The sequence below is a fragment of the Rhagoletis zephyria genome, unplaced genomic scaffold, assembly GCF_001687245.7.
Source record: "Rhagoletis zephyria isolate East Lansing unplaced genomic scaffold, Rhagoletis_zephyria_1.1 Rzeph_scaffold_04479, whole genome shotgun sequence".
Taxonomy (NCBI): domain Eukaryota; kingdom Metazoa; phylum Arthropoda; class Insecta; order Diptera; family Tephritidae; genus Rhagoletis; species Rhagoletis zephyria.
The window spans coordinates 17807-33837 of record NW_016161562.1 but is presented as its reverse complement, the minus strand read 5'-3'; the positions used below and the strand labels follow the sequence as shown (position 1 = coordinate 33837).

The window sequence follows — 16031 nt, the reverse complement described above, 5'->3', positions numbered from 1 at the left end:
ACAGCCACACATATGGGCAAATCTCCGGAGCTGTGCTATTCAACGTTAACAAAAAGTAAATTTTTTAAGTTGAACATAACAAATAACTTATACATCAAATTGAAATCCATCGAGAAAACATTAAATTTTTGTGTGATTCATTTTCCTCAATTGCCTAAAGAGTTATAAGTAGAAAACGATAATTTTTGAAAACGCAATAATAGCGATACTTCTAGGGCGTCGTGGTTTTTTTCCGATTTCAAAAATTTTAAGGACACTACCTAAGAAGATCAGGCGCAATGTGTATATCAAATTTGATACAGATTGTTGAAGTGGTTTTCGAGATACAAATATTTGACATAAGAGGGTGGTCCACTATCAGTTTCCTAAAAATTTTACGAAAAACTAATTTTCGCTTAATATCCATTGAAAATGTCATTTAGGAGTAAATATTTAAAAATTCGTTAGCCGCACTGCGCCAAGGTCTGAAAATCCCTACATAGACATATACAAATTCGTGGCCGTATTTTAGACAAAAATTATTTTATGTATTTAGAATTTTTTATTTTATATTATATTTGTTATATTTTCAATATTTTCAAAGGCATGCAGCTGTTCATAAGTGGTCTTATTTTTATCTTTCATGTGTAATTAATATGTATTTATATACATAAATAAATAAGAACAATTTAGTAATTACTTAAAGTTCAAAACGGACAAAAACTTGAAATGTTACATTTTTGATAATTACGGGTGACAGATTTCAAACTGTTACATTTTATTTCCAATGAGGAGTACATATTTTTCTCAACACCTAACGCATTTCTCAATATTGTATTTACTAGAGATGTGCGATTAACCGATTAAATAATTTTTTAATTAATCGTAATCCTAATTCATCAAAAACGTGGTTAATCAGATTCTGATTAATTAGATTCTGATTAATCAGATCCTGAGTAATTACCGTTTACTCATAAAAAAAGAATAATTGAAATCTGAGTAACTTTGCTCATAGCATAAAATGTGGTTGTTCACACTTGCCTGGTCATCCGGTTATGTACTTGTATTTTTTATTCAGTTAACAATAATAAAATACACTAAAAATAATAATTATTAACCAGATAACCTGATAACCAAGCAAGTCTGAACAACCACAATATTTTTCTTATTAACAAAGATATAATCCCAAAAGAGCACATTAGTACTATGCTTATTGAAATGGCAAAAAATACATACATGGCTGCAGGTATAATTTTTTTTAATCAATTATTCAGGTTTCTTAATGATTAATCAATTTTCTGATTAATACAATTAATTAGATTCTGTTTAATTGAAATGTAATTAATCGAGAAATTAATCACTCTGGTTAATCAAAAAAGTACGCTTTGATTAATCGATTAATCAGGTATCGATTAATCATCTCGTTCGATTAACTGACTAGTCGCATTTCCCCAATGTTTACGTTTTGCCATGTTTTACCTTCTTGTCCTTGTCCAGATCACGCATTTCATCATATTATCATTTTAAGCAACCGTCTGATTTTCAGGGCAATCATCTCCCCTGGCAAAGCTTCAAAGGGCAGAAAAGGTGCCTTATTTGCCTTACATTTTGAGAAATGAACACACAATTTTCTCACCCTTTGCCTTTAATTTAGAATCGAACAATAAAAGAGAAAAGGGCAATCAAAAGGCGACATTTTTTAATAAAAACGAAATCGCCATAAGTAAGTTATAAGAACTCGTTACATTTGTTAACAAAATGACCTAAGTTGTTTATGAAAAGTAAAATTACAGTAAAAAAATGTGTTTAAAGGTAAGTGACACAAGAGCACTCGGTTCCGGAGATTTGTTCATATAAATGTGCTTTCAAATGTCGAATTTCCATCAATAGCAAGAATGATAGAATACAAGATTGCGCCGATCAGAGAGGATTTTTGAGAATGACTTTTGTGTGACGTCACACTGGTGCAATTGCGAGAGAGAATTGCCAAAACGTTAACAAGAATGGAAGAAGAAGAAAAAATGTTGCAAGGAAAACGTAAACAAGTTGCACAAGTGTGACGTCATGCAAACAACGATTCCGTCAAATTCGTTAAGAGAGGAATAGCGGTCCGAGATCGGCGCAACCTTTGTATTCTCTCAATCGTGCATCAATAGCACAGCACGCGATTTGTACGGATATACAAGTACTATGTATGTATGTATGTGTTCTCACCGCTATACATGCTTGGTGTGCGTATGTACACCTGCATATTTTTTTATGAAAGTAAAAGTGCATGTTTAGCGCAAATAATGCTTTTTGAGTTCTTTTCCTAGGTATATGAGAAGTTGGTAAAAAAATTCAGTTGATTAAAAAAATAAGTTTTTTTTATAAAACAACAATCGAAATTTTACAAATAAGTTCTGTCAAAAAATCATAGGTTCCAAATGAATGGTTGCTGAAATATTCCAAAAAGTGTAAAAACCTGCATAAAAACTTGTTTGCAAATAACTCGGCGAAAAAATAAAATCAGCCCAAAATCTTTGGTGTCAATATTGCAAACATTTTACTATACCTTTACTAAATTTTTAGCAACTTTTTTTTAGTTAATTTTTGTTGTTTTTTTTTAATTTTTAGATTATATTATTTTGAAAATAAAATATATTTCTTATTTATATTAATTGTTCGGAACTCATTTTTTCTTTATAATTTTTATTTTATTAGATTTTATTGTATTAAAAATAACATAATTTTTAATTTCATTTAGATTTTAGAAACTGATTCTATCTATTAAGTTTGTCTTTGCTTTAATATTTTTTTTTTTAATTTCTATTTTTTTTTTTTTTTTTTTTAAGAAGAAAAGTATTAATTTTTTATTTTATTTAAATTTTTAGAAAATTTACTGCCAAAATACAAACAGAAAACCCCTAAAGAAACACAGAAAAGAGTTTTCCACATAGTTGCCAGATTTAACAATTTTGTCCCATGAAAAATGTTCATCTTTCGAAAGACTGTCGTCAGATAAAAGACAGTTTGCCAGATTTGCCATGTATAGATAAAAAAATAAATGTTTTTTTGAAGGCAAAATTGAATAAGGCCAAGCGAAAAGATTCGGTAACGCCAATATTCTTACCAATTGCCTCGATATTTTTCGGGTACCCAGACACTTCTTAATCTTAAGAACAGTTTCTCCACACTTATTCCTTAGGAAGACGTTTCGGTATTGTGCCTTCAACACAGGTTTCACTGTACCAACATTTGAACAAGAATAGGCTAAAATAAACACACATATCGTTCTAGTTTTTGCACTAATCGAATAAAAATACTAAAATATTTAGTATAACAAATTCGACTGCAAATAGATAGTAAAAGGCACACACATACATTTTTTTTTGTTTTTTTTTTTGTTTTTTTTTTCCAATCCATATTCCTCGTTTACATGCTAAGAATATTTTATTTGTTTGCTGCTGCCATCATCATCATAAATCATATTGTTGTATTAGGTCAAAAAAGTGACTGTGGCATATGTAAGTTTTATTAAGTTTGTGCATATTTATTTACGCGAAATAATAACGAAACCGCACTGCTGGGCGTAATCGTTTAAAGAGGAGAACTTATCTCACTGTGTTGGATTTTGCACAATGTGCATGTACATACACATACATATGTAGGCATATATGTATGTATGTATGTATTGGTTTATGCAAAATATAAGTTCTATTGACGCCTCATTGCACAATTTTCGCACGCATAACTTATCGGTGCGCTCTCATGTGAATATATCCTGGATATTTTCAGCAACTTTGTAGATTTTGGTAAACTGATTGCATTCAAATCAGTTAGATTCGTTGTAAATTATTGTTTTCTAAAAATTCAAATTTTGTCGCCATATGCAGGCGGTATAATTGAAATATATTTTGTTGGAAAGCACGATTACCTTTGGGTATTGTAAATCTGTATATGTATGTAAATATATTTTGCACAACAGAAATTTATTACAACGCATACATTTTTTTTTCTTGCATATTTATACTTGTTACATATTTTTTGTACTAAATACTTCGCTTAAATTATGATTTAGAGAATAATAATGAAAGTGTTGAGAGAAGGGATACAGATTATACCGATTATGCCTTTTATAATAAAATGTTAAAACAAATTTGCTTTCTTTGGACTTGTATTTATTGAACAGAAAACACGGGCGGAAAATTTATTATAATTTTGCCTTATATTTTTTGCCCTTCGCAAAATGCAAAAATTCAAATTTCAACATGAAACAGTAATATCTCTGAACAGAACGATTTATCATGAAGAGTCATGCAGAAACTAATTCAAAACATGACGAATCCTAAAAGCACCCAACAATTAAAAAAATAATAAAACACGAAGAAATACGAAAACTTTCGAAAAATTTATTTCTGGAAGTCTCCAGAAGGGAAACAGAGTTTTCAGACCGAAAAAATATTAGTTTTCACGAATTCCATACCATTTTTACGAAACTTGAACGCTTTGAGCGACCTCTATATATTTTCTGATTAGAAAATAAATGAAACGGGGGATATTTTTTTTTTTGTTTTGTTTAAATGTACGTACAAATTTTTAATTGCGCGCTCTAATAGGCAGCCTAAATCAAAAACAATCACAAATCAAAATTTTTCAAATAAAACAGTTAACAGACCATATTTCTAACGTCCGCCAAAATTTCTTTTTCACCACAATTTTCTCTTTAAATGGAAAAATACTAACGAGACTGTTTTTTTAAGATTGCGGTTTTATGTAAAGTCATTCGTAACAACCAAGAATATCATTGTTTTATTTAGAGTATTCAGCATATTGTATTTAATTGGGGATATAATTTAGCAAAACTCTGAGAAAAGTCACATGCAATTCACCGAGGTGTATGTAGATACATATTCTTCTAATACTGAGTCAGCCCTGCGAAAAGTTTATTAAATCGGACAACGGAAAAACGTGCCTCGAAAGGCTCTAAAGTTTAGCATTTTCAGGCAACTTTTCACAAAGTTGCCACTGACTCAACTGGCAACTTGGAAATTTAATATATTTTAATGGCACTTGATGTAGTTTTGCCCCCCGATGTCAAATATGTGCTGACCTATTTTTAAACCTCCTCAACTTTTAAAGTTATTGAAGTTTCTAGGAATTCAGAAGTTTTTTTGGGTTTTCGCGATTTGCAAGTTGATTTTGCATTTTTCGCAAAAAANGAAAAAAAAACGGTTGTATGGAAATTTTTAGAGAATTTAGTTTCCCACATGTTTTATATACAAACTTAAAAAAAAATTATTTTAAATAATTAGCAAAAAGTGCGATCATATTTTGCAGTGTTACTATTTTCGTCAACTATTTGTCAACAATTTCTGATAAAAATGCGTAGCATATTCAAATGCCAAAGTTGAAGGGAACTTTTCCTCTTTTGGAGTTGGGTACTCCGGTGGCCCAAAATTTTTAAAGCAAAATCTAGATTACGATTTGTTTAGATGCCATATTTTAGACGCCATGTTGAATTTTTCAAAAGACCTTATGGCTTTTACCCAAAAAAAACTCAATAACTCTAAAAGATGGGGAGGTTCAAAATACTGTAGCTATTTTTGACATCGGGAGACAACACTCAATCAAGTGTTATTAATATATATCAAATTTCCCACTGACTTATAGGCAAAATATTGCCCGCTTTGTGAAAAATTCCATGAATTTGCTGTACTTTAGGGCCTTTGAAGCACGTCTTTCCGTTATCCGATTTTTTAATTTTTTCGCAGGTCACCTTTTAATGACCAAATGAATCTTTCTGGGGGCAGTCTACTGCACATGCATGAGGATATTCATTGAATTATTTTGCAAAACTGTAACTAGGGGAGCGAAGGGCAAAATGTCAAAAAATCGCAGTTTTTGCAATATTTTAGAAGCAAGGTGGCTCTGGAGTAGAGTTATTGGTAAAAATCGTCAAGTGAAGTCATTCGGAGACACGAGGAATAAAAGTCAAATTACCGCACCGTTACATCAACCATCATAACCATTGTGGTCCGTGCTTTACGTCGACGAAGCCGAATAAAGACAATTCTTGATAAATGCCTACAAATGCAATTGTAATTTTATATTGGATTTCTGTGAGCCAATGATTACCGCATTTTGAAATTTCCACCAGCTATACTATACAGATTCAAGGACGATTCACCATCGAACCGGATCATTGTTGCCACAAAAACTTCTTCAGTGGCAATGGAGGATATGCGTTCTCACGACCCCGAAACCAAACGAGAACGTGAATTGTGTGAGAAAGCGTTGGACCAAATGTTTCAATAATTAATTTTGGGCGAGACGAAGTTTTACATTGTTAAGCTATTTGTTGTAGTAACGTATTTTTACAATTTTTTGCTTATTACGAAATTTCACCTTTTTTTTACTATTTTGTAAATGCCAATTTATTATTATTATTGTTATTATTATTATTATTAATTCAAAATCTCGCAACCCTCAACCATAGTAAGTAACATTTGCCATGAAAAATACTAGTTTGCTTTATGAATGCCATAACCAAATAACTTAAAATGGCACTACTGAAAAAATGCTAAAAATGTATCTTTATAACTTTATTAGGTTCGCGTATTTAAGCCCTGTCAGAGCTGCAGTCAGCAACTGTGCTATATATTTATGTATAAATACATGTATATGTATGTAAATACATAGTTGTAAATTTGTTAGGCATTCAAATTGCGTGGATTTATAAAAGCTTAGAGCGTTGCATTTTGTAAGAACACAGATGGCATATTTGACATACGTAAAATATTTGCTACATATGTATGTGTGTAAGTAGATAAATTAAAATTGCTTTTTGCTGGATTACTGGAATTTGTCATAGATTTAATTAATTACATAAAAGTCTTATATACAGTATGCAGTTGGCGTTTATTCATATTAGTACCCAATCTTTTGTTTCTCTTCTTTAAAACTTTTTTATTAGTTTGTATGTTAAACAAAGTTTGTAAATTAACAGAGTATTAGCTTTAAAAAAAAAAAGTAATTTGTTACAATGAATTCATGTTAATATGTAACTGGGATTCGCTCTCAATACAACACAATACTTTTTATATCCATAGTTGTGAATGTAAAATATACATATATTTATGAACAAATAAATTGGGATGTTTCTGCAAACCTATCTGTCACCTTCATACATTATTTGCATCTGCTAAAAGTTAACTTATTTATTTAAAGTATTTATGTAAGCTTGGGTATTCGATTTTTCGCCTCTTTTCGAAACCCGGTTTATAAGTTATTTGAAAGAATATCGATTGGAAAAAATCCGGTTCCATTTTCAAATTAAGAAAAAGCCGATTAAATCTGCCTTATCCTGAGTTTTTCCCGAAAAAAAATTCACTCAAAAATTTCACATCCGCCCATAGTAAATACATGGAAACAAAAAGTGACTCTGAAGGCCTCGTATGTTTGTAACTGTTTAAACTTTTAATGGCTTTTTGTGTTAACGGTATTGAGTTTTTGATACCTTACTAATCAGTATGCAGTAACATTTCGAAGAGATTCGAGCAATCTAATTTATTCTCATAGCATTTGCTTATCACAAATATAGTTAAAATGCAAAGGCATTTCTTTAAGAAAAATTTTATACAACAAAAGTTACGGCAATTTATAAATATTTCCAGTTTGCACATTGCATGCAAGTAATATTATTGCAGTTGGCAAAATCATAATTTCATAGGATTTATTTTCTCACAAACAAAATAAAACCCAATAAAAAACATAGTCGCTTGCAGCATACTTCGAAAAGTCGCATGAAAATCAAATAATTTGTAAAAACAATGGTTTCTACGGTTGCGATCGTAGTGAGAAAATTACTTGCATTGTTTTTGTTATCCTCATCCTTTCTATTTAATTTCCGCCTTTTCCCACTGCGCACATGTTTGCTCGCTTGTCTCTGCTTTCAGCTGTGGCGACAAAAAAATACTGATTTTGTTTTGATGCCAGAGTGGAAAGCGAAGTTTGATACATACAGACATGCATCCAAAAATGTGACTACTTCTACATATAGGTCATTCCATACAATATTTACACCTCAATATTTTTTGTTTTTGGGTGAAAAATATTTTTTACATTATTTATCGAAAAAAAGAAGATGCCTTTTTTATTTTTTCATGATATTCGAAAATCTCGAAAAAAACTTCCCAAAATTTTGAACTCCCGTCGAAATATCTTTTTTTAATTGTTTGCAGTTAATAAACTATTTGTTGCAGACAATCAGTTAAGGTATGAAAATGTGCGTAATTACCTCGGCTTTCTATGAGAGTGTGACACAGATTAAAATAATAAAACTTTTGCATTAAAAAATCGCATTTTTATTTTTTATTTTTTTCTTTATTAACTTTGTCATGTTTGATTTTTATTTTTTTCAACCAATTTGAGAATGCAAACACCAAAACTGTAGAAGTTATGAGTTTTTTCATACCTGCGTACTTAAAGTTTATATTAGAGTGAAGTCAATAAAAAAATAAAAAATTAAAAAATGCGATTTTTGAATGCGAAATTTTTTTATTTTAATCTATTCCACACTCTCATAGATTGATACCTTAAATGATTTTCTCCGACAAATAGTTTATTAATTGAAAACAATTGGAAAAAGCTATTTCACCGTGAGTTCAAAATTTCGGAAATTTTTTTTCGAGATTTTTGAATATCAAAACGAAATAAAAAATAGGTGTCTTCTTTTTTTCGATAAGGTAATGTAAAAAAAAATATTTCACCCCAAAAAAAAAATATTTAGGTGTAAATATTGTATGGAATGACCCATATGCTTTACAATACTCTATGTAGTATACGCGCACATGGCACTTTCTGCCAATTAAGTATGTGAGAATGTACGACAACAAAATTGATGCCAGTAGTGTTACTGTCCAACATTGACTGAGTGAGTGTGATGGCGGAAATTCGCTAACTAATAAAATGTTTTTTGAATTAAGCGCACAGTTTTTGGTAAAATGGTTTTACGCTACGACATATATTTTCCGGTCATAATTTCCTTTTCGGCTTTTAACTTGCCATTTGTTAGCCATAAGTTGCGTTTAATCTGTATTAGATTGATTAAGTGCAATTGTAGACTGAGTTTACTTATGTCATTCACAAACATGGTATGTATTGGCATAGGTCGACATTTAAATCAAATACGTATTTATTAGACTTTTCCGCCCGATTTCATATTTATCGGACTGTTAAATTTTAAAATAGTAATAATTTCTTAACAAAGTTTTGTTATTTTAAATTTTAACCGCCTGATAACTTAAAAATTAATTGATTAAACTGGGCATAAAGCACGGATCACACGATTTGTACGTGTGTACAGATATGTACATTTCGGCAGTCAATCACTTATCTACAGGAGCCGCTACTTACATAAATGCTCAGTTTTCTAACGTTCATTAAAATTTTTTTTTTTGGAATTCAGCAGCTGAGTCAGCTAGGTTGCACGCAGGGTTGTGAAACATCTAATGATAAACTTTGTGGCATTATAACGGTCGTTAAACCTTAATATATTCATCCAAAACTGTCAATATATATCTATATATTTAAGTCGTATGTAATGGCGGCTGGTGCGGAAAACTTTTTTCCCAATATATACATACATACGTTTGGACCACATTAGTGGTGAAATTCCTACATTTTTATGTTACCCATACGCCCTGTATTACTAAGTTCGCCATAAACTTAGACGAAAAAGTTGGTCATAATCGGCTTACAATTTGGCATACAACTTCTCTAAACTTACCGCACGAATTCTTGAAAAAGTTTTGACGTAGAAAACGTCTTACGTTTCGATATGGAGGCCTTGCTCAAATGTTGTTGTTGTAATTTTTAGAGCTTCACGAAAACGCTTATTGCACGAGAACTAATAAAGCGATTTCAAAGAAAAGTGTAGCGTTTCAAAGATAAAGTTACATGACTTTCGACAAATTTTTTTTTTTTTTAAGTAATTTTATTCGGTTTCAACGGTAAATATTGGCTTATTTTGGGGTAAATTTTGAGCCTTTATAGAGCTCTAGCAACTTATCATTTGCAGATATAACTTTCATTTTCGGTATATAAGTTCTTTGGAGCAATTCAAATATTATCGTGTAAAAATCTTATATAAATTCAACAAATATTGAGCATTTTAAGGCAAAAAATTGTTGAAAAAATTAGCAAGTTTTTTTATTAACAAAATGCTCGAAACCCGCTTGAATGATTTTGTTTTTGTTTTTTTTTTTCTTTAATCAAAAATTCAGGTGTTTTTCTTCCGTTTGGTATATGGAAAGTATTGGTTAATATCTTCTAAGTATTTATTATTATTTTATTCAATTATATGGGTATAAATTATTTTCCATACAAAATGAAAACAGTCTGTTTAAAAAGTCGAATTAAATTAAATTACATGAAATATGGAAATATGCGCGTCAAAAAATGTGTATTAATAAATATTCAGTTTGAGCATTTATAACATTAAAGAGGGTTTCCACCTGTGTAAAAATAATCAAGTTATTCAAATTATTTAATAAGTCAAATGAGTTATTAAGGAATGGGTATAAATTGGAATGGGTTAAAAATATTTTCTTCTGAACTTTATTTAAGAGGGTTGCCATATGTTTTAGAAATGAAATTCAACTTGAACATATACAATTTAAATTTGTGTCGCAATATGTGTGTAAGTCGAAAAAGGTTTAACAAAGATTTGTTTTTAAAATATTTTAAATAGGGTTTCCATATGTTTGAAAATTAGAATTTAATTAAAGTAAGCTAATCTAAATGAAATATTACAATAAAAAAGCAAATTTAACTTAATTCATAAGGCACATGAAATTTGTATGCATCACAATATCAGACGCACGAGATTTATTTATTTTTTAACTATATTTAGGCAACCCTGCCAGCTGTTTCAGAAGTCTCAGCTAAATTATGCACAAATTCGAAGACGATAATTAGAGGACGAGCACGAACACGCAGAAGAATACAACATAGCGGGGACCTAGGCTAATATAAAAAGTAATACAAATTTTTGCAGTATGAAAGGAAACAAAAAAAAAAAACAAACGTTGTACTGAATCCCACTAGTGATACATGTCGTGGCATATGTATGTATGTCTATTTAAAAACTGATGGTACATATGATTGAAGTTAATGTGGATCTGCTTCTCTATTTCCTAACTATTAATATTTTTCAATTCATATTGATTTATTAAATTTAATTCAAAACAATCAAAACGAATATTTCATTTACCGTTTTTAACTTGAATGTGATCTTAATAATATCAAGTAATCTACGTTTAAGTTTAGCGGCTGTGGCTTGGGCATAGCTTCCAGGTCAAGACGAAAGCGCTGGACTGATCCTTTTTTGAGTAATATTTATTTACTTTGTTAATCTAATACACTCGTTTAAAATTCGCCCGCATTCAACTGGGACCAATATAACGGGTGATTTTTTTGAGGTTAGGATTTTCATGCATTAGTATTTGACAGATCACGTGGGATTTCAGACATGGTGTCAAAGAGAAAGATGCTCAGTATGCTTTGACATTTCATCATGAATAGACTTACTAACGAGCAACGCTTGCAAATCATTGAATTTTATTACCAAAATCAGTGTTCGGTTCGAAATGTGTTTCGCGCTTTAAATTTTGTTCAGCGATGAGGCTCATTTCTGGTTGAATGGCTTCGTAAATAAGCAAAATTGCCGCATTTGGAGTGAAGAGCAACCAGAAGCCGTTCAAGAACTGCCCATGCATCCCGAAAAATGCACTGTTTGGTGTGGTTTGTACGCTGGTGGAATCATTGGACCGTATTTTTTCAAAGATGCTGTTGGACGCAACGTTACGGTGAATGGCGATCGCTATCGTTCGATGCTAACAAACTTTTTGTTGCCAAAAATGGAAGAACTGAACTTGGTTGACATGTGGTTTCAACAAGATGGCGCTACATGCCACACAGCTCGCGATTCTATGGCCATTTTGAGGGAAAACTTCGGAGAACAATTCATCTCAAGAAATGGACCGGTAAGTTGGCCACCAAGATCATGCGATTTGACGCCTTTAGACTATTTTTTGTGGGGCTACGTCAAGTCTAAAGTCTACAGAAATAAGCCAGCAACTATTCCAGCTTTGGAAGACAACATTTCCGAAGAAATTCGGGCTATTCCGGCCGAAATGCTCGAAAAAGTTGCCCAAAATTGGACTTTCCGAATGGACCACCTAAGACGCAGCCGCGGTCAACATTTAAATGAAATTATCTTCAAAAAGTAAATGTCATGGACCAATCTAACGTTTCAAATAAAGAACCGATGAGATTTTGCAAATTTTATGCGTTTTTTTTAAAAAAAAAGGTATCAAGCTCTTAAAAAATCACCCGTTACAAGCAATTATCCACTCAACTTTCAGCATTCATTAGATAAAACCAACATTAGTGATTCTTATGCACACACACACGTATGCACACACACAAAGCAAATTGTTGTTGACACCACAGAAACTGAAAGTTGTTGATTTAAACAATAAGTAAGTATGTACTTGAGAGCAAAGCGGCTTAAAGCCACAAATCCACTTGGATCTGGACTTAAAGAGTAAACAAAATTATTTAAACAAATTATGTATGTAAGTCTATTGGATATATACGCTTTTGCTTAAATTCATAAAGTAATGCTGAATTTCCACTAGGCATTAAATGGCAAGAATTACAAATGACAATTTTGGGCATTAGAAAATTATCGTGTCTTATGTGAAAAAAATAGTCCTTAGGTTCATTTCTACATGGCATTTTAATAAATGGCATACATCTTTTGGCATTTCAATGCTTAGCGGAAATTCGGCGTCCTTAGAACGTCCTTTTAATACTTACACTTATATAGTTATATAGTATTGGCCAATACAATAGCACCCCCAATTCAAAGTGATATTGTTTTCCACTCATGTTTATTTATTTATTAATTTTTTTCATAATTCTCTTCAACAATTTTTATTGAGCTTAAAGCTATTTTAAATGAAAAACTCATTGTGGAAAAGCAAGAATTTTCAATTAAAATCCAGTTCATTTTCTAGCAAAACTCACATAAACCTAAGTTTAAAACTTTTTGAAAGACTACAAAAAATGCAACAAATTTTTATTCAAATTTTAAACTTTTATCCCAGAAGCGCTGGAATTCTAGTCCAATAATGTGCAAGTTTCAAGTGGCAAAAAATTACCGTTGATTTACGTATAAAAATAAATTGTTGTGAAAATTTGTTGCACTTTTTGTAGTCTCTTAATAAGTTTTACACTTTCGTTTATATGTGTTTTGTTGAGAATCAACGGTATTTTAATTGAAAATTCTTAAAACAAAATAATTAAACATAACTTCTACAGATATGTCCAATACTGTGTGTATATCTGTGGCATATCTGGTATATCTGTGGCATTTTATTAAAGCAGCTTATCTCGAGATGAGCCATTTTCCTTTTAAAGCAATATTTCACTGAGTTCTTACACAATATCTCAACGATTGACTAGCCATAGGTGTACTAAGGGATGCTATGTTACTGTAAACTTAAAATTATTAAACTTTTAAGTCGTAACTTACTATTTTTTTATTCAAAGTCAAACCTAACCTGAAGTCACATAAGTTGTTTTAATAAAATGCCACAGATATGGGCATATGTATGTTTTGCAAAAACATCGACGATATACTGGCTTCACACTCCAATATTAGCATTCACATTTTTACGTAAATACCTATGTAAAAACACGAGAGCGAGCAGATTTATAAGGGAGTTATTTTTCATACAAGCATACATACATACATACATATCATCTATCACAAAACATTTATGCAAATGTCCTTTTTGTTCTATGAAGTGTTTTTGCCACTGTACGTGTGTGGTTTAAGGCTTCTCTTATATCTAATTGCCTTAATTAGGACGATTGTCAACTGTTAAAATTAAATTACGAAACTTTATTTCATGACTATGTGCATACTACACACATATACATGTTTGTAAATATTGTTTTTAGTCTTGTTTTTCTGGGGAATTGATGAATCCATGTTTGTCTTAAATTCTGAATTGTGTGTACATTAGAATGCATCACCAAAAAAAAGTTGCGGTTTTCCGCCAGGATTATAAAACAAATTATTTTTGAAGACTTGCACCAAAATATTAAGATTTATGTGAGCTGAACCAATTTGAAAATACCTCCAAAAATTGAGTTTTTTATGAGTAAAAATAGTTTTTTTTGAAAAAAATTTCCTCAGATGACAAAACAGTTTGAGCTTAAAAAATCTGCATAAAAATATTTAAAAATCCTTCCAACGGAATGGTAATAATTAAAATTCTAATACTAATTTTTTAAGTTTTTTCAAATATTTGTTTAAGAAAAACGGAAGCCACGGAAAGCGTGCTAAGCGTAAACCCAGATAAGGCCGAGCTTGTGCGATTCACAAATAGGAATAAAAAAAAAACCCAGTTCAAAGTACCGACGCTAGATGGTAACATGCTCAATCTATCTTCTAGCGGGAAGTATTTGGGAGTCATGCTTGACCCCAAGCTGAACTGGAAAATCAACATCGAATATCGTAAACAGAAAGCCTACATAGCATACTATACCTGCAAGCGAAATGTAATTTTGAAATTTTAAAATTACTACGATGTATTTTTTTCAAAAACATGATTTATAATAATATAAAAATATAATTCATTTATAAACAATATGTAATATAATAAAATAAAATGTCTATCATACTCGAGCTCACGATCCGTCCCTGCCATTATTGATACATAGTATACAAGCAAGAATGAGAATTATTAACGAACACTTGTTTTTAGTTTCTAAATTCAGGAATGCTAAAATACATTATAACTTTACCGCATTTAGTTACTCAGCCAGAGGTGAGAATTAAATTATAGCAGAACCAACTCTTAATCACCAAATTCAATTTGGCATTCAACACAATTTCAGGTAAAGGATATTACGATTTTTATGCCAACACCAAATCGAGTGCCAGACTAGTCGTTTATAGGCAACAAAAAATATTTGCAATTTTTTTTTTTTTTGTACATAAAGGTCGAAAGGGAGAACTCATACCTACAGCTTTCAAGTTGCGCCACAGCAAAAAACAGTATAACAATTTTCGAAGTAAAGGTGAAGGGGTAAAACGTGTGAATGCTCGTTTATAATCAATGTTGACCGCATTTGGGTTTGCTTTCATAGTTTTTTGCTACATAGACATGCATGCATATGTATGTATTTATGTATATGTATATACGAGTATTTGCTATGCTGCTAACTGTTTGTTACGGAAATTTAGGTGCATCAATATGTATGTAATCATATTGCAGTGGGCTGTATGAAACTATCTTGTACTGCATAGGAACAAAACAGGTAACTTCCTTATATCCTGGTGTATCAGAATGTGTTTGTACCCTGTATGGAAACGCACTAGTGCCGATCTGATTCTGCACTAGAGAATTTAGAACCATGACTAGTGCGCGATAATTCTCTTTTGCATGCAGCAACTGGCAAACTTAACATTGCGATGTTCTTCGAAGTGTCAATTTCCCCCCGCTACCTTTTTCGACACTTCCGAACCAGCCCTAAATTCTACAGATGGAAAACATATCAGGTTTTTTCAGAGTTTTTCGTTTTTCTCTGGCACTATGGCTGAAATAAGCACTTTCTGTGGCCAAATTTTTCAATTTTTGTTTTCAAAATTTTTAACAGGCGGACTTTATTCTATATACTTTATGGCCGCAAGATAACTCTGGTCTCTCCTATCTGTTAACCTAAATTTTGTGGTTTTTGTTTTAGTTTGTGTTAGAATTTTATTATACTGAACTGCAATGCAACTCGGATATGTTTTACGTATATAAAAAGTCTGAAGTGTGATTCTTTTGGTAATGGAAAATAATAATAATTGTATTTACTATTGACTGTAACAGTTGTAATTTTAAAAACATTTTTGTTTTTGAAAAATTCACTGTTTCAAAGAGCATGTTATAATCATAAACATTTAAGCATAATGTGCTTGTTTCATGGAGTGTGACTTTTTCTGTCAT

At 31.1% G+C, this 16031-nt stretch overlaps 1 protein-coding gene across 9 annotated transcripts in view; it reads right to left on the bottom strand.

Moving 5' to 3' along the window:
• The window catches only part of mesh (sushi domain containing 2 mesh), a 49313-nt gene that overhangs the window by 16456 nt on the left and 16826 nt on the right, over positions 1-16031 (bottom strand). The gene's annotated exons all lie outside the window — the stretch shown is intronic.